Here is a 19904-nt window from a genome sequence, read left to right as displayed (position 1 = left end):
TTGTCTCTTCTTGGCCTTTTTTTGAAATGTGATGGGCGGGAGAATAGCACCTAGAGCAAAGTCAGTTGGCTTTTTCCATACCATACTGCCATCATGCGGAGAGAGTTTCATAGCATCCAAAGCCCTGAGCATTTCCTCCATGTGAGCCCTGGCAGTTGAGGAAGGAAAAGCCAGTGGAAGCTGAACAGGCCTGAGACACAATTTGATCTTCCTACCCTTTTCTCTGAGGCCTGGCAGAAGCAATGAACAAATGCAAAGTCTCCGTGAAGTATCTGCTGAATGAGAGACCAGGACTGAGCCAGCTGCTTCCAGGAAGTTTTGGCACAGGAAGTAGAGGACAGGGCTCAGTTTCCTCATAGTGGGGACAAGGCCAGAAAATGATACAGCCAAGTACAGACCCTTGGGGCGTTTATGTTAAGAATATGCCCTTGGGAGCTTTAGGCAACCTGGTTGTCCTTGTGTTGTGGGGCTGTGACATTTATAGCAGCAGTGTTGGATGGCAATAACAGGCCAATTCCAGGAGCCATCCAATGTCACTCACACGGTCCTCAATACACTAAAATTATAAACACCACTGCCTATAGCTAGAGGGATCACTGTAGAGCAGTGAGGATACATTGACATGCCTGTGTGGGCCAGATCATCTTTTAGGAGAGCCGATTTGCGAAAGTGGATGAAGGCCAAGAATGTAATGAAAGGACTAAGCAATTATCTGAGCGCACAAGCCAGCAGCTTCTGTGACTTTATAAGTACAGGAGAAAGTCTTTTCAAGCCATTCTACTGTTTCAGCCTCCCAAGTAGCTGAGATTATAGGCATGTGACACCACGCCCAGCTAAGTTTTATATTTTCAGTAAAGGCGAGGTTTCGCCACGTTGGCCAGGCTGGTCTCGAACTCCTGACCTCAAGTGATCCACCTGCCTCGGCCTCCCAAAGTACTGGGATTACAGGCGTGAGCCACCGCACCCAGCCTTCAGTGTTTAATACACAGTTGTATGGCATTGCTTTTCTCTTGATCACCACATCTTTTTAACTTCTTTGCAAATCCCACCTCTTTGTTACTAATGTGAAAATATAGGACTGATTCCTAACTGATAAACAGTAACACACATACACAGTAAACTCATAGGACATAGTTGTAAGCCGTTGCAGTTTAATGAACCAGGAAAATGTTTGTGTTACAATGTTATATAATGAAACCGTAAAACAAATTCCTGGGATCTATCTGATTAGCATTTATAGTCATTCCTGTATTTGTGTACATGCAAGTAGGGTTGTATGTGTCTGTCAAGCTTGAGAGTTATCTGGACTCTTATGTTAGAGCCCCACTAAATAGCAGCCTCCCTCTCAACATACAAGGCCTACTGACTAGGTCTGAACATGGAGTAAAACTCCCAGGCAACCTGGATAGGGAGTCAGGAGAAGAAACACATGGCCTGGTGCCTAGATTTGCTCTCCTCCAAGACCTTAAATGTCAACATCTTTTTTTTTCTTTCTCTTTAGACATGGATCCCTGAGGTTGGTCCCCAATACTACAAGGCAATTTGATATCATAATAGAACACTGCAGACACAATGCTGAGTGAAGAAGAGTAGAAATGGGAAGACTTGGTTGAGCAGAAACTGAATTCTTGAAAAGAGGAGATGCTCGATGAGGGTGAGTGGATGACACCTCAGTTTAATATCCAATAAATGCCAAAAGTGGAATACCTTTACGCAAATGTAGCAAAATGTTAGGTAACCATAGTTTCTGGTATCTTTGTCTCTTCTTGGCCTTTTTTTTTGAAACGTGATGGGCGGGAGAGGAGCGACTGGAACAAAATTAGCTGGCTTTTCTCGCACAATACTGCCATCGTGCGGAAATAGTTCCATAACATCCAAAGCCGTGAACGTTTTCTCCCTGTAAGCCCTAGCAGCAGCGGAAGGAAAAGTCGCCCAAGACAAGTTGACATTCCTACCCTTTTCTCTGAGGCCTGGCAGAAGCAATGGACAAATGCAAAGTCTTAGTGAAGTACCTGCTGAGTGAGAGACCAGGACTAAGCCAACTGCTTCCAGGAAGTCCTAGTACAGGAAACAGAGGACAGGGCCTCAGTTTCCTCATAGTGGGGACAAGATTAGAAGATGACACAGCCAAATGCAGACCCTTGGGGCATTTATGTCATGAATATGCCGTTGGGAGTTTTAGGCAATCTGGTTGTCCCTGTGTTATGGGGCTGTGACATTTACAGCAGCATTGTTAGGTTGCAATGGACAGGCCAGTTCCAGGGACCATCTATCTGAAGCCAGTGTCATTCACATGGTCCTCAATACACAAAAATTCTAAACACCGTTGCCTACAACTAGAGGGACCTCTGTAGAGGAGTGAGGATACATTAACATGCCTATGAGGGCCAGATCATCTTTTAGGAGAGCCGATTTGCTAAAGTGGATGAAGGCCAAGAATGTGATGGAAGGCCTAAGCAATTATCTGAGCGCACAAGCCAGCAGCTTCTGTGACTTTATAAGTTCAGGAGAAAGTCTTTTGTCATAATGGGACCCCGATGTCATCTCAGTTCTCTCAAGGAGGGCAGATAGGTGGCTCTTTCCTGTTCGATGTCCTTGAGAGGTATGGCATTGTTTAGGCCTGAGCAAATCATTATGTACTGCATCCAAGCTAGTATTTTCTCTAGCAGCTTCAAATCCATTTCCTAATGAAGATATCCAACCTTTGGTATGGAGACCTCCAGATACTCTATGACTCATAATTGAAGAATCAATAAGGGTGACTAAAAGTGTATGGGTGACTTGATCCTCATGACATTCTTCCTCAGAGTTTATTATCTTAGTATCTGAATTCTTAATGAAAGGAATTAATGTTAGTCTGGTTCTGCACTGTGACATTACAGTGCTTCAAGAGCTTGTTCAGGTAGGACCTCTCCTGGCCTCTGAGGATTCAGGCAGGCATTCCAGGGTAAGGCATTCTAGGGTAGCCTGGCTTTTTTGACATCTTTCACTGTGTCTAATTGAGTGATGATCTGCATACGTAGATGCTATTGGCATGCACAAGTGTCTTGGAGACTCTCTGGGAAGCATTTCTCCGTGACCCTTGATATCTTACCTCCCCAGAGTATTTCACCTAAAGTAGAGTTAGACAACTGCTAAACTACCTCCTATGGAGGAATAGTTTGACCTGACCATTTTCTCAGAAGAATACAGATACCTGTGGGACAGTATCTCATATCTGAAGGTAGAAATGCTGATGTACCCAAACCTAGAATTCTTTAGGCTAAGTGATCTTTTATTCACTCCTTGCTAACTATGTTTAATAGAGGCTATGTGCCTGGGCAGTGGATGGAAGCCTGGAATGGAAATCACACCTAGCTGAATCACAGTGGTAGTGACAAGGAGGTTGAATGGTTTCTTCTGAAATGGAAGATAGTGCGGTGGGGCAATGAGCCTATCATTCCCATTTAGGTTGGATACATGTCATTCATCTGCACCAGGTAGTCCCTTTAGCTCTCACAAAATCTTAATTGCATTCTCTGTGTCCTCATAAACAGCCATTCCCTGCCTCTGATTTAGGGAGAAAAGCAAATTGTTGAACCTTGAGGATTGAACCTACCACACCATAAGATAAATAGCAAAGTAAAGTGTATTTTACTCTACTTTTTTTTTGGGGGGGGTGGGGGGGTGAGGGGAGGGACAGAGTCTCGCTCTGTCACCCAGGCTGGAGTGCAGTGGCACAATCTCGGCTCACTGCAAGCTCCATTTCCCGGGTTCACAGCATTCTCCTGCCTCAGCCTTCTGAGTAGCTGGGACTACAGGTGCCCATCTCCATGCCCGGCTAATTTTTTGTATTTTTAGTAGAGATGGGGTTTCACCGTGTTAGCCAGGATGGTCTCAATCTCCCGACCTGGTGATCCGCCCGCCTCGGCCTCCCAAAGTGCTGGGATTACAGGCATGAGCCACCGCGCCCAGTGTATTTTACTCTACTTCTAACATGTCATAACCTTAAACCAAACATACAGTCATGTATGTATTCTAGAGAACCAATATGAGCATTGTGATGCATCTGTAAAAATTTAAACAAAAAATGAATAGTGTCTATATTTCTAAAGGAATGTTTCTGAGTGTATATTTTTCAGATTTACCTTCATTTACACTGAAGGCTTGCGATGTTGAAAACAACGCTTACCATTTATGATATTCAAATGAATTCATCCTCCTGAAAGCTTTGTTAAAATACATACTTGATCTGCTGCAAACCACAATGTAGAGTGTGATCCAATTTCAATACAGATTTGTTATTTATATGAAATTAGGAATGTATGTATAGCCAGGCGTGGTAGCTCACACAAGCAATCCCAGCACTTTGGGAGGCCAAGGTGATTGGATCACTTGCGGGGAGGAGTTCGAGAACAGCCTGGCCAACATGTCGAAATCCGTGTCTACTAAAAATACAAAACAATTGGGGCTGGTCACGGTGGCTCACGCCTGTAATCCCAGCACTTTGGGAGGCCTAGGTGGGCGCATCACGAAGTCAGGAGATCAAGACCATCTTGGTTAACACAGTGAAACCCTGTCTCTACTAAAAACACAAAAATTAGCCAGGCGAGTGGCATGCGCTTTTAGTCCCAGCTACTCAGGAGGCTGAGGAAGGAGAATCACTTGAACCCGGGAGGCAGAGGTTGCAGTGAGCAGAGATCACACCACTGCACTCCAGCTTGGGCAACAGAGTGAGATTCTGTCTCAAAAAAAAAAAAAAACAATCCAAAAACAGGTAACCAGGCCTGGTGGCGTGCACTTGTAACCCCAGCTACTCAGGAGGCTGAGGCAGGAGAATCACTTGAACCTGGAGGTTACAATGAGCCATTTCACTCCAGCCTGGGTGATAGAGTTTTGGTCTCAAAAAAGAAAAAATAAAGTGTGTATGTGTGTGTGTGTATATATATATATATATATGTATGTATATATATGCATGGAAAAATCCAAATTTATTTATTTATTGCCTTGACAAATTGTATTGTAGTGCTTTTCATCTTTATCAGTACATTGATTGTTCTCACTCTTGGTCAAGCATTATTCTTTAATTAACTAGTGGGAGAATACTGTAAGACTTATATCTAAAAGACAAATTATAAAATACACACGCACACATACACACAAACAGACATACCCTCAGGAAATACTTGAAGAATATGTAGTGTAATGGGAACATGCTGAGTTTTTATGTTAAATGGCGAGACCAGGAGATGAAACTTTGAATAACCTTGATAGGAATTGAACATATGTAGTATGAGTATCATGCTATGTGGAGCATTTATGGCATGCAGTAATGACAGCTATCTGGTCCCTCCTCTATGCCAAATTGTTGCTTACAATGCAACACATGAGCTAAAACATGAAGAACTCCCTGGTTGTCTGGAAGGGGGGCCAGAACAGAGACCACCAGGATTTGTAAATCCTGCTGGTCTGGGAGACTCAAGCAATTTTATGCTTGTGCCTTCATCCCCAAATTTATCCCCGGAGGGAGACAGTTTGATGCCATGGAAAGTACTGGACCTATAAATCTGAGGTAAATCATAATCATATAGACTAGGTAAAGAGGATTTTAAATTTCTGAACAAATAAGATTTCTGATGAGGGTGGGTGGTTTAGGCCTTGGTTTGATTTCAGATGGAAAACAAAAGCAAAAGTGCCACAGTAAGACCTGATGACTCCAAACTGGGCAAAAAGCAAGGAAGCAATGTTTCCTTGTGCCTTTGTCTCTGGGTGGTGTTTTTTCAGACAAGAAGGGCGGGAGAAGAGGACTCCAAGACACCTGTTGACACATCTAGAGCACTACTGCCTCTGTGAGAACTTAGTTTAACGACACCCTACGCCCTATGCCTAAGCCATGTCAATGTCCTTCCCCTGAGGACAATCCTTCCACCTGTTGGGGAAGGTCTGGCCTGTGGGGAGAGGGAAGAGAGTTGAGCTCCATGCTGCTCATCCTTGCCTTCTCCTCTAAGACCACACTTTTGGAGGCCGAGGTGGGCAGATCGCCTGAGGTCAGGAGTTCGAGACCATCCTGGCCAGCATGGTAAAACCCCATATCTACTAAAAATACAAAAATTAGCCGGATGTGGTGGCAGGCGCCTGTAATCCCAGCTACTCAGGAAGCTGAGAATCGCTTGAACCTGGGAAGGGGAGGTTGCAGTGAGCCGAGATCTCGCCATTGCACTCTAGCCTGGGCCACACAGCGAGACTCCATCTCACACACACACACACACACACACACACACACACACACACACACAAAGACTGGACATTGGCAGTGTCTTGGTATAGAACCTGGAGAGTGAAGGAAAGTAAATACTGTGAATGTCCCTTGGTAAAACCATGCTCCTTGTGCGTGGTACTGATGCTACCAGAGACCCAAAGACCCGTAGCAAGATGCCAGCATGTGAAAGCCTGCCAACTCTTGCTCCAAGGGGCAGGAACAGGAGACAGATGCCCACAAGAGCCTGCATGTGTGTTTGGGTGGGTTCCTGCTGTCCTGCCCGCAAGTTGGGGAAAGCAGGCCCTGCCCCGGAACTTCCTGTGCCAGGACTGCCTGGCAACTGCTGCTTCAATCCAAGCCCCTCACTCTCCAGGTTCTACACCAAGATACCACCAATGTCCAGGCCTCTCTTAAGACCTTAGAAGAGAAGCCAAGAAGACGTAGCCTGGAGCCCAATCCTCTTCCACCTCGGCATAGATCAGATCTTCCACCACAGTGAGGCTTCCAGGGAAGGACGCTGTAATGGCGGATTCTGTGTTTAAACGATTTCCTCACGGTGGCAGTAGTGATTCACGTTTTCATGAAAGCTCTGTCTAGGGGCCCTCTTCTCCCGCCTTTTCTGCCCGAAAAAACGCCACCCAGAGACAAAGGCGCCACCAAACATGGCCACCAGGAGATTTGTCCAGTTTAGTGCAACCTGGTCTTACTGTTGAATTTTTGCTATTTTCTTTCCACCTGAACACAAATGAGGCCTAAACCACCCATGCTCCTCAGGAATCTTGTTCTTTCAGAAATTAAAATATACTCCTCGCTGAGTCTATCTGGGTATGATTTACATCACACTGTTACAGGTCCAGCAAGTTTCATGGCATTAAATTGTCTCCTTCAGGTGATAAATTGGGTGGATAAAGGTACAATAAGGAAAAAATATATCTGAAACTTGGAGAAGATCTTTGGCAAACAGTTTAAAAATCCTGGTGATCTTTGACCTGGTTCCCCTCTCGGACAACCAGAGAGTTCTTCATGTTCTAGAATCACGGGTTGCATTGTAGGAAAAAATTTGGTTTAAGTCATAGAGTGAGGACCAGAGAGCAGTCATTACTCCCTGCCATATATGCTCCACATGGCTTGATCCTCATAGTCCCTATGTTCATTTCCTGTAGAGATTACTCAGTTTCATCTCATGGTCTCAACATTTAATACCAGAACACAGCATGTTCCCATGCATCACATATTCTTCAGGCATTTCCTGAGACATTAGATGCTGTGTGTGGGGGGATGGATGTGTGTGATATGTTCTGCCCCTTGGAGCAATAGTTAGCAAGCTTTCAGGCAGTATTACCATATCATGGTCCTTTGTTGCAGCAGTATGAGAACACCAAACACAGGCCTGTTCCAGGTGTGATAAAGCAGGAGCCAGTATGTTTTCTGATAGTCTCAAGGGCATCTAGCTGTCTAGAGACTGAAAGGACCTAAAGTTTCACATCTTCTAGTAGAGTTGTTTTTTGGTTTTGTTTTTTTAGATGGAGTCTTGCTCTGTCACCCAGCCTGGAGTGCGGTGGCACGATCTCAGCTCACTGCATCCTCTGTCTCCCAGGTTGAAGGGATTCTCTTGTCTCAGCCGCCTGAACAGCTGAGACTACAGGTGGGATCCACCATGTTCGGCTAATTTTTGTATTTTTAGTAGAGACGGCGTTTCACCATGTGAGCCAGGCTGGTCTCAAACTCCTGACTTCATGTGATCAGCTCGTCTTGACTCCCCAATGTGCTGGATTACAGCCTTAAGCAACCGTGCTAGGTCGTTCCTGTTTTTAAATTTTTTATTTATTTACTTTCTTAGTGTAGTTGTTACACATAAAGGGATGGGAACCAAAAGGAGTGAAAAGGATTGAAAATCAATCCACATTTTAAAAGTGCTTGTCTGTTGGAGGTAGCATTACCCATGATCTCACTTTGTTAGTGGTGGCAGAGAACCAAGTTACCCCGAGTAACAGGCAGCATGTCCATATAGGTTCAGAGGAACTTCAGTCCTTGCCTCCTCAGAAGAAAAAACTCAACTGAGGGGCATAAAGCAGAAAAAGAGACTGAGGCAAAATTCAGAGCAGGATTGGAAATTTATTTAACAGGCTTTAGAACAGGAAAGAAAGGAAAGAAAGAACGCTCAGAAGAGATCCAAGTGGGTGCCTGAATGGCCAAGAGAACAAAAAGACCTTTTAACCTTGATCCTGGGACCTTATAGGCTCGCCACTTTCCCATGATTCTTCCTTTAGGGTGAGCTTTCCGCATGCGCAGTGCTCTCCTTACCGTTTGGAATTGAGCACTGTGCAGTGTGTTCAGGGAGTTATACACATGCCCATCTGAGGCTTTTTTCCTTTTTCCTGGTGGCATGCACCTGGAATGTCATATTTCGCCATCTTTTCTCTTAATATGCATGCCCAAGAAGCTGCTTCTCCCTGGGGCCTGCATTCAATTCACACTTTTAATATTAACATGTGGACCATCAGGAGATTGCCTCTCCCGTGCTACCAAATTATCATTTTTTAGGGGCACAATGTGATCATTGCTGAACCATCAGGTGAGATTCCTATTGGTTGGGGGAGAGCCCTTTACTGCCCTGCTCATTGCCTATGTAACTAACTGTAACAACTTTGCTTTTTCATGTATGACTGTTGCATCAGGCAGATTTTGAAGAAGGATGAATGTTTCTACAAATTCAAAAACAGATGACAAAAGTGACATCAGTGAAAATGGTGCAGTAGACACTTTCTGTTAGTCCATCTCTCCAGAAAAGCAACTCAAAACAATTAATAATGTATAATTAGAAGATCATTTTCTCAGCACGATATATGGGGCATTTATTAAAAACCTACAGCTAATAATATAGTCAAGAGGGAAAGACTGAAAGCTTTGCTTCTAAAATCATGAAGAGAAGAACATCCACTTTTGCCACTTCTATTGAACATTATACTTAAAATTCTAGCCCGGGGCATCAGGCAATGGAGCTATATAAAAGACAACCCAATTGAAAAGAAAAAATTGAAATTATTTCTCTTCACGAATGCGATGATCTTATAAAAAATGCTTAAAAATCCAGAAAAAAACAACATTAGAGCTAGTGAACAGTATCTCACAAGCACGGCAGGATAGAACATTAACTCGGAAAAATCAGTTGTAGTTTTATTTGTGTACACTAGCAATGAATAATCTGAAAATTAAGAAAGCAATTCCCTTTACAATAGCATCAAAATGAATCATATTTTTAGGACAATAGTTAATAGATGAAAGTCTTATACATTGAAAATCACAAAATATTGTAGAAGAAGTTAAAGATAACCCTGATTTTAAAAAAGGACATCCCGTGGTAATGGGTTGGAAGACAAAATATTTTTAACATACCAATACTACCCATTGAGATCTATAAATTTAATGCAATCCTTCTTATTATCCCAATGAGCATTGGTTGTTTTTGTAAAAAAGGAACACAAATTCTAAAGATCCTGTTAAATTGCAAGAGATCTGATAACCAATGTAAAGTTTGAGTAAGAAAAATCAAGGCAGAAGAGTCACACTTCTAGATTTCAAAACTTACTAGAAAAGCTAGAATAATCAAAGCAGTGTGATAATTAAGTAAGAATACACACAGTGATTAATGGAAGAGATGGAGAGTCTGGAAATAAACCCAGACATTGTCGTCAATTCATTTTTGACAAAGTTATTAAGGTCATTTCATGAGTAGTTAATAGAGTCTTTAACAAATAGTACTTAGACAACTGGTTATGCACATGCAAAAGGATGAATTTAGGCTGGGCACAGTGGCTCACGCCTGTAATTCCAGCACTTTGGGAGGCCAAGGCAGACGGATCATTAGGTCAGGAGATCCAGACCATCCTGGCTAACACAGTGAAACCCTGTCTCTACTAAAGAATTAAAAAATAGCTGGGCGTGGTGGCGGGCACCTGTAGTCCCAGCTACTTGGGAGGCTGAGGGAGGAGAATAACGTGAACCCAGGAGGCGGAGCTTGCAGTCAGCTGAGATTGCACCACTGCACTACAGCCTGGGTGACAGAGCGAGACTCCGTCTCAAAAAAAAAAAAAAAAAGCAAAAATTATCGGGTGTAGTGGCATGTGCCTGTAATCCCAGCTACTGGGGAGGCTGAGGCAGGAGAATCGCTTGAACCCAGGAGGCAGAAGTTGCAGTGAGCCGAGATTGCCCCACTGCATTCGAGCCTGGGCAACAGAACAAGACTCCATTAAAAAAAAAAAAAGAGAGAGAGAGAGAGAGATATCAAAAAGATAACCAATGGAAGAAATTTGAAAACACCTTAAGTGAAAGAGACAAGACTAAAAAGACCACTTACTGAGATGATCAGTAGTGAGGGAAAGTAGATGAATGTTTGTCAGGGGCTGGGCAGAGAGTGGAATGGGGAATGACTGCTTAATGGGTCCAGGGTTTTCTTTTGTGGTAATGAAAATGCTTTGCCAATAGATAGAGATAGTGCTTGCACTGCATTGTGAATGTACTAAATGCCACTGAATTTCACACATTTTAATGGTTAATTTTATGTTATGTGAGTTTTACCAACTCAGTTTTAAAAAGTGCCAATACTTTTAAAGCTGTCATTATTTCCATGAATAATTAATTCTATTTGAAAAGTACTCAAGTTATCAGTGAAGAAAACTTGTTTTAACTATTATACTACAAGGTGGCCTGATATGGTGCCTCATGCCTCTAATCCTAGCACTTTGGGAGGCTGAGATGGGAGCGTCACTCTAGTCCAGGAGTTCGAGATCAACCTGATCAACATAGCTAAGCCCCGTATCTAAAATTTAAAAAAATAAATAAATAAAAAACAGTTATACTACAGGGGAATTTGAACATTAATTTATAAAAGTTGGTATTATGTGTGCATAGGCAAGAGTGATTATATCTTCTATGTTTGACCTACCGTGTGGTTTCTACTTTATAATTTCTTAAACTTCTCCTAGAGTAAAATATGAAAAAATTACAAGCACTCAAAAGTATATATTGATGTAGATATATTCAATGAGTATAAGGTGATACTGAAGATTTTGTACAAAATTTCAAGCATTAGGCATCCAATTATATTTAAACTGTGTCGAGTGTGTGTGTATTTATATCTGTCTGTAGGTATATTACAAAATTTTAAATGCTGTGTATGTATGACTTTTTAGACAGTGTCTCACTCTGTTGCCCAGGCTGGAGTGCAGTGGTATGATTATGGCTCACTGCAGCATCAACCTCCCTGGGCTCAGGTGGTCCTCCCACCTCTGCTTCCTATGTAGCTGGGGCTTCCATTGCATACCACCATGCTCACCTATTTTTTGTATTTTTTGTATAGACAAGGTCTCACTATATTGCCAGGGCTGACCTTGAACTCCTGGGCTCAAGCTATCCACCTGCCTTGGCCTCCCAAAGTGCTGGGATTACAGTTGTGAGCCACTATGCCTGGCCAATGCCATACATTTTTAATCATGGTAGATGTTATAATGAGTATATGTTTGAAAATGGCATTTTTGGCCAACAAATTCATATCTTCAATTCATCGTTATATAAACAGAGACACTAATGAAGCATTCTAGCTGCATGTGAGTGGTGTGAATGCATCCATCATACAGCTTTCTTTTTGTTTTTGTTTGTTTGTTTGTTTGTTTTTTGTTTTTGTGAGACGGAGTCTCACTCTGTAGCCCAGGCTGGAGTGCAGTGGCATGATCTTGGCTCACTGCAACCTCTGCCTTCCGGGTCCCGGTTCAAACAATTCCCCAAGTTCAAACAAATTCCCGGTTCAAACAAATCCCAAGTAGCTGGGATTACAGGCATGCGACACCATTCCCAGTTAATTTTTGTATTTTCAGTGGAGATGGAGTTTTACTATGTTGGCCAGGCTGGTCTTGAATTCCTGACCTCGTGATCCACTCGCCTCGGCCTCCTAAAGTGCTGGGATTACAGGCATGAGCCACCGTGCCTGGTCATACAGTTTTCTTAGGTTATACATCTAGGTGACTGAATGTGTGAGATGCCTATTTCAACTACAATTTATTGAATTTTGTTATCTTTCTTCGAAGGTTTTAAAGATAAAGTTTTAAGGTAAGAATCAGGAATAAGAATTCTAGAAGAATTGAAAATTCTAATTTTCAGAGGTATAAGTATGTATTATACATCTGTTTATATTGTAGATAAATATGTATTTATATGTTTATGTATGTTTAAATATATATATTTTTTAGCCAGGCACGGTGACTCACTCCTGTAATCCCTGCACTTTGGGAGGCCGAGGCGGGCAGATTACCTGAGGTCCAGAGTTCGAGACCAGCTTGGCTAACATGGCAAAACCCCGTCTCTACTAAAAATACAAAATTAACTGGGCGTGGTGGCACACACCTGTAGTCTCAGCTACTCTGGAGGCTGAGGCAGGAGAATCCCTTGAGCCCGGGAAGTGGAAGTTGCAGTGAACCAAGATGGCATCACTGCACTCCAGCCTGGGAGACAGAGTGAGAATCCATCTCAAAAAGAAAATTAATATATTTATATGTATTTATATATGTATATGTATTTTTTAGATTTAAAAGTGAAAATTGAGAACTTATGTTTTCATGAATAGTCCAAATAAGAAGTTCTTTGCAAATATTTTATTGTCTAAAATTCAGATATTACAATTTTTTATGAGAATATCAAAAACTCCTCAGCAATCAGATGTGAAACTTTTAATTCTTCAACCTTATGTATAGCTAAATTCAATTAAAATGTAAATTTATTGTGTGTTTGACTGTATACATAGAACTTTTTATCTGTATATTGAAAAAATGGGAGTAAATATGGAAATGGTTATCAGTGTTTAATATATAGTTTTATGACATTGCTTTTCTCTTCATCAGCATATGGTTACTTTTTTACTTTGCAAGTTCCATGTCTTTGTTACTAATGAGAAAATATAGGACTGATTCCTAATGAAAAAGAGTAAGACATATACACAACGAAGTTATAGGACACAGTCTTAAGTCATAGCCATTTAATGACACTGGAAAATATTTCTGTTCCAATGTTAAATAATGAAACCATGAGACAAAATTCTGTGATCCATCTGATTAGAATTTATAGTCATTCCCGTATTTTTGTCCATTCAACTAGGGCTGTGTGTGTTTTGTCAGGCTGGAGAGCTACCCGAACCCTTATGTTAGAGCCCTACTAAATATTGCCCTCCCTCTCAACATATAAGGCCTAATGACTAGGTCAGATCGTGCGGTAAAACTCCTAGGGAACCTGGGTAGGGAGTCAGGACAAGAACCACATGGCCTGGTGCCTAGATTTGCTCTTCTGAAAGACCTTAGGGGTAAGACTTTTTTTTCTTCTCTCCTTAGGCATGGAAGCCTAAGGTCTGTCTCCAAAACTATAAGACTATTTGACATCATAATAAAACACTGCAGATATGATGCTGAGTAAGAGTGGAAATGGGAAGACTTGGTTGTGCAGTAACTGAGTTCTTGAAAAGAGGAAATGCTTGATGAGGGTGAGTGGATTACATAACTGTTTAATATCCAATGGAAACCAAAAGAAAGTGGGAGAACATGTTTACATGAATTGAGCAAAATATTGGGTAGCCATAGTTTCTGGTGTCTTTGTTTCTTCATGGCCTTCTTTTTGAAATGTGTAGTCATGTATGTGTAAACATTCAAACAAAAAGTTGATAGTGTCTACTTTACTAAAGTAATATTCTTGAGGCTGTATTTTAAGATTTACCTTTATTTGCCAGGCGCAGTGGCTCATGCCTATAATCTCAGCACTTTGGGAGGCCGAGGCTGACCGATCACGAGGTCAGGAGTTCGAGACCAGCCTGGCCAACATAGTGAAACCCTGTCTCTACCAAAAATACAAAAATTAGTAAGGTGTGGAGGCACACACCTGTAATCCCAGCTACCTGGGAGGCTGAGGCAGGAGAATCACTTGAAACCAGAAGGCAGAGGTTGCAGTGAGCTGAGATTGTGCCTCTGCACTCCATCCTGGGCGAAAGAGTGAAACTCTGTCTCAAAAAAAAAAAAAGATTTACCTTTATTTATATTGAAGGTGTGAAATGTTGAAAAATAAGACTTAGTACTGTGGACGTTCAAATGAATTCGTGCTCCTCAAAGGTTTCTTAAAATACACATTTGGTCTGATCCAAACCACAGTGTACACAGTAATCCACTTTTAATATAGATTTATTTTTTGCTGAAATTAACAATGTACTTATTGAGAGATATGAATGGAAATAATCCAAAAATTCATGAGTTGCCTTGACAAGTTGTATGGTAGCGGTTTTCTTCGTTATTAATACATGGACTATTCTTAATATTTGTCAAGCATTATTTTTTAATTTACTATTTGGAGAATACTGTAATCCTTATACCTAAAAGACAAATTATAAAACTCTCAGAGAAACACACAATTATAAACACACACAGCCCATAAAGTCTCAGGAAATACTTGAAGAATATGTGATGGCATGGGCACATGCTGTGTTTTGATGTTAAACGATGAGACCATTAGATGAAACTCAGAGTAACCTTGACAGGAATTGAACATATGTACTTTGAATATATATGGCATGCAGTGATGAGCATCACCTGGTTTCTTCTCTAGTGGCTCATGCCAAATTCTTGCCTACAATGCACCACAGAAGACGCATAAGGCTCTCAGAATAGGGAGAACTCCCTGGATGTCTCACAGGGGAGCCAGGTCAAAGAACTCTGGGATTTTAAAATTGTTTGCAGGAGAAGATCTTTTCCGCTTTCAGCCCTTTTCTCCTTTTTGTGCGTTCACCCACCGAATTTATCCGCTGAAAGAGACGGTTTGATGCCACGGAAATTACTGGACCTGTAACTCTGAAGCAAATAAAACTAACACAGACTAGCTCAGGAGACTACGTAATTTTTGAAAGAACAAGATTCCTGATGAGGGCAGCTGGTTTAGGCCTTGGTTTGATTTCTTTTCTTTCTTTCTTTCTTTTTTTATTTGAGACGGAGTTTCTCTCTTGTTGCCCAGGCTGGAATGCAATGGCGCGATCTTGCAACCTCCGCCTCCCGGGTTCAAGCGATTCTCCTATCTCAGCCTCCCGGATTCAAGCGATTCTCCTATCTCAGCCTCCCGAGTATCAGGGATTACAGGCATGCGCCACCACGCCCGGGTAATTTTGTATTTTTAATAGAGATGGGGTTTCTCCATATTGGTCAACCTGGTCTCGAACTCCCGACCTCAGGTGATCTGCCCTCCTTGGCCTCCCAAAGTGCTGGGATTACAGGCGTGACCCACTGCGCCCGGCCTTTGGTTTGATTTCAAGTTGAAAATCAAAAGAAAAAGTGCAGCAGTAAGACCAGCAAGCTCCAAACTGCAAGATACAAGGCATCCAGGTTTGGAACGCCTTTATTTATGGGTGGCTTTTTTTTCAGGCAGGAAGGGCGGGAGAAGAGGACTCTGAAACAGGGTTTCTTCCTATATCTGGAGCCATACTGCCATCGTGAGGATGTCGTTTAAAAAAAAAAAAATCCTTCCGCCATTACAAGGTTCTTCCCGTAAGGACTACCTGTTGGGGAAAGTCTGATCTGTGGGAAGGGGGAAAAGGCTTGGGCTCCATTCTAGGTAGGAGTCCTTGTCTTCTCATCTAAGGCCTTAAAAGAGAACTGGATATTGGCGGTATCTTGGTATAGAACCTGGGGAGTGAACATTCTGAAAGCAAATCCTGTAAACTTCTCCTGGAATAACCCTGTTCTATGTGCGCGGTACTGATGCTACCAGAGACCCAAAGATCCATAGCCAGCACGAGAACGTTGGCTGACTCTGGCTCCAAGGGACAGGAAGAAGAGACAGATGCCCGCAAGAGCCTCCATGCGTCTTTGGGAGGGTTCCTGCAGTCCTGCCCACACCAGGAGGAACCGAGGCCCCGCCCCACGACTTCCTGTGCCAGGACAGCCTGGCGGCTGCTGGTTTAGTCCAAGCCCATCACACTCCAGGTTCTACATACACCAAGATACCGCCAGCGTTAAGGCCTCTCTTCAGGCCTTAGAGGAGAAAGCAAGAAGACCTGGAGCCCAAGCGTCTACCAACTCCCACAGTTCAGACTTCTCCCCACAGCGAATCTTTCCGGGAAGGACGCTGTAATGGCGTATTATGCCTTTATACGATTTCCTCACGGTGGCAGTAGTGCTTCACATTTTCAAGAAATCCCTATCTTGGAGTCCTTTTCTCCCGCCCTTCTTGTCTGAAAAAACGCCACCCAGAGACAAAGGCGCCACCCAATATGGCTGCCTGGAGATTTGTCCAGTTTGGTGCAACCTGGTCTTACGGTTGAATTTTCGCTTTTTTTTTTTCCCCCATCTTTAAACAAAATGACGCCTAAACCACCCATGCTCATCAAGAATCTTGTTCTTTCAGAAATTAAATATACTGCTCATTGAGTCTATCTGGGTATGATTTACCTCACACAGTTACAGGTCCTGGAAGTTGCATGGCGTAGTGTCTCCTTCAGGTGATAAATTGGGTGGATGAAGGTACAACAACGAAGATAGATATCAGATGGATAGATAACCAATGCAAGAAATTTGAAACATGCTAAGTGAAAGAAGGAAAACGAAAAAGGCCACTTACTCTGATAATCAGTAGTGAGGGAAAGCAGATGAGTGTTTGCCGGGGGCTGGGCAGAGAGTAGAACGGGGAATGACAACTTAATGAGTCCGGGGTTTTACTTTGCGGTAATGAAAATGATTTGCCACTAGATAGTGGTAATGCTCGCAGTGCATTGTGAATATACACTCAATTTCACACATTTTAATGATTAATTTTTTGTTTTATGAATTTTACAAATTCAGTTTTTAAAAGAGCCAATACATTTAAACCTATCATTTCCATGAATAATTAATTATATTTGAAAAGTATTCAAGTTTTTAGTGAAGAAAACTTGTTTTAACAGATATACTACAAGGCAGCCAGGCTCGGTGCCTCATGCCTGTAATACTAGCACTTCGGGAGGCCGAGTTGAGTGCATCGTTTGAGGCCAGGAGTTCGAGATCAGCCTGGTCAACATAGCGAAACCCCATATCTAAAATTTAGGGGGAAAAAAAAAAGAAGAAGAAAGAAAAAGAACCAGTTACACTACAGGAGAATTTGAACATTAGTTTATAAAGTTCATATTATATGAGCATAGGGAAAATTGATTATTTCTTCTCACTGTGGTTGACCTATCGTATGTTTTCTGCTTTATAATTTCTTAAAGTTCTAGAGTAAAATATGAAAAAAATTCAAACACTTGAAAGTAAATATTGATGTAGATATATTCAAAGAGTATAAGGTGATGCTGAAGATTTTGTACAAAATTTCTAACAATATGAATTCAATTATATTTAGAGTAAACTGTGTTGAGTGTGTGTGTATCTGTCTGTAGGTATATTACAAAATTTTAAATGCCATCTATATATATGTATTTTATATATATATATATTTTTTTTTTTTTTTAGACAGTGTCTCACTCTGTTGCCCAGGCTGGAGTGCAATGGCATGATCATGGTTCATTGCAGCATCAACCTCCCTGGGCTCCGGTGGTCCTCCTACCTCCACTACCTAAGTAGCTGGGGTTTCCATTGCAAGCCACCATGCCCGGCTATTTTTTGTAGAGACGGGGTCTCACTACATTGCCAGGACTAGTCTTGAACTCCTGGGCTCAAGCTATCCACCTCCTTGGCCTCCCAAAGTGCTGGGATTACAGTTGTGAGCCACTGTGCCCGGCCAATGCTATATATTTTTAATCCTGATAGGTGTTATAGTGAGTATATGTTTGAAGATGGTATTTTTGGCCAACAAATCATGTCTTTAATTCATCATTATATAAACAGAGACACTAATGAAGCATTTTAGCGGCATGTGAGTTGTGTGAATGCATCCATCTTGTAGTTTTCTTAGTTCACACATCAAGGTGACTGAATGTGAGAGATGCCTATTTCAACTATCATTTATTGAATTTTTTAATCTTTCTTTTAGGATTTCAAAGATCAAATTTTAAGGAAAGAATTAGGAATAAAAATTCGAGAAGAATTAAAAATGTCAGTTTTCAGAGGTATAAGTGTGCATAATACATATGTTTATATTGTATACAAATATGTATTTATGTTTATATGTGCATAAATATATTATACTTAAAAGTACAAATTGACTACTTATTTTTTGTTTGTTTTGAGATGGAGTCTCACTCTGTGGCAGAGGCTAGAGTGCAGAGGCACAGTCTCTGCTCACTACAACCTCTGCCTCCCCTGTTCAAGCGAGTCTACTGCCTCAGCCTCCTGAGTAGCTGGGATTACAGGTGCCTGCCACCACGCCCAGCTAATTTTTGTATCTTTAGTAGAATCAGGTTTCACCATGTTGGCCAGGCTGGTCTCTAACTCCTGACCTCGTGATCCACCCGCCTCGGCCTCCCAAAGTGCTGGGATTACAGGCGTGAGCCACCGCAACCGGCCGAGTACTTATGTTTTCATGAATAGTCCAATCAAGAAGTTATCTGCAAATATTTTATTGTCTAAAATTTAGATATTGCAAATTTTTTATGAGAATATGAAAAACTCCTCAGGAATCATATGTGAAACTTTCTTCAACCTTATGTATAGCTACATTCAACTAAAATGTTAGTTTATTGTTGTGGTTTTTTTTATACTTTAAGTTCTAGGGTACATGTGCACAACGTGCAGGTTTGTTACATATGTATACATGTGCCATGTTGGTGTGCTGCACCCATTAACTCGTCATTTACATTAGGTGTAAACTGTATAGATCGAACTTTGTCTCTGTGTTGAAAAAATGGGAGTAAATATGGAACTGTTTGTGTGTGTGTTTGTTTTTGAGACAGAGTCTCGCTCTGTTGCCCAGGCTGGAATGCAGTTGCATGATCTCAGCTCACTGCAACCTCCGCCTACTGGGTTCAAGCAATTCTCCTGCTTCAGCCTTCTGAGTAGCTGGGACTACAGGCATGCGCCACCATACCCGGCTACATTTTTGTATTTTTAGTAGATATGGGGTTTCATCATGCTGGCCAGGCCGGTCTCAAACTCCTGACCTCGTGATCTGCCCGCCTCAGCCTCCCAAAGTGCTGGGATTACAGGTGTGAGCCACCACGCCTGGCCCATAATATGGAACTGTTTATCAGTGTTTAATACACAATGTTATGGCATTGCTTTTCTCTTGATCAGCATATGATTATTTTTATCTTCTTTGCAAGTTCCACAGCTTTGTTAATAACGAGAAAATATAGGACTGATTCCTAACTGAAAAACAATAAGACACATACAAAACAAAGTCACAGAACACAGTCACAGCCTTTTAATGACACTGGAAAATATTTCTGTTCCAATGTTAAATAATGAAACCATGAGACAAAATCCTGTGATCCATCTGATTAGCATTTATAGTCATTTGTGTATTTGTGTCCATTCAAATAGGGCTGTGTGTGTCTTGTCAGGCTGGAGAGCTCTCCGTACCCTTATGTTAGAGCTCCACTACATATTGGCCTCCCCCTCAACATGTAAGGCCTACTGCCTAGGTCAGATATGGAGTAGAACTGCCAGGGAACCTGGGTAGGGAGTCGGGACAAGAACCACATGACCTGGTGTCTAGATTTGCTCTTCTCCAAGACCTT

The 19904-nt window shown here is 41.9% G+C and overlaps 1 protein-coding gene across 38 annotated transcripts in view; it reads left to right on the top strand.

The window, feature by feature from the left end:
• LOC102128946 (small ribosomal subunit protein uS15-like) overlaps window positions 1-19904 on the top strand; it is a 127039-nt gene that overhangs the window by 58002 nt on the left and 49133 nt on the right. For 30 of the 38 annotated variants that reach the window (XR_012429938.1, XR_012429937.1, XM_074029413.1 and 27 more), the window contains 2 exons: window positions 1502-1654; window positions 13615-13763. The gene's annotated coding sequence lies outside the window, so the exon portion shown is untranslated. Of the gene's footprint in view, window positions 1-1501; window positions 1655-13614; window positions 13764-15249; window positions 15417-18259; window positions 18336-19904 lie in introns of all 38 variants that reach the window. The other 8 variants (XM_074029410.1, XM_065538439.2, XM_074029406.1 and 5 more) reach the window with 6 other exon arrangements.

Source organism: Macaca fascicularis, chromosome X (genome assembly GCF_037993035.2).
Source record: "Macaca fascicularis isolate 582-1 chromosome X, T2T-MFA8v1.1".
In the NCBI taxonomy this organism is placed as follows: domain Eukaryota; kingdom Metazoa; phylum Chordata; class Mammalia; order Primates; family Cercopithecidae; genus Macaca; species Macaca fascicularis.
The sequence above is the reverse complement of the archived record's forward strand: the minus strand, read 5'-3'. Positions and strand labels throughout refer to the sequence as shown.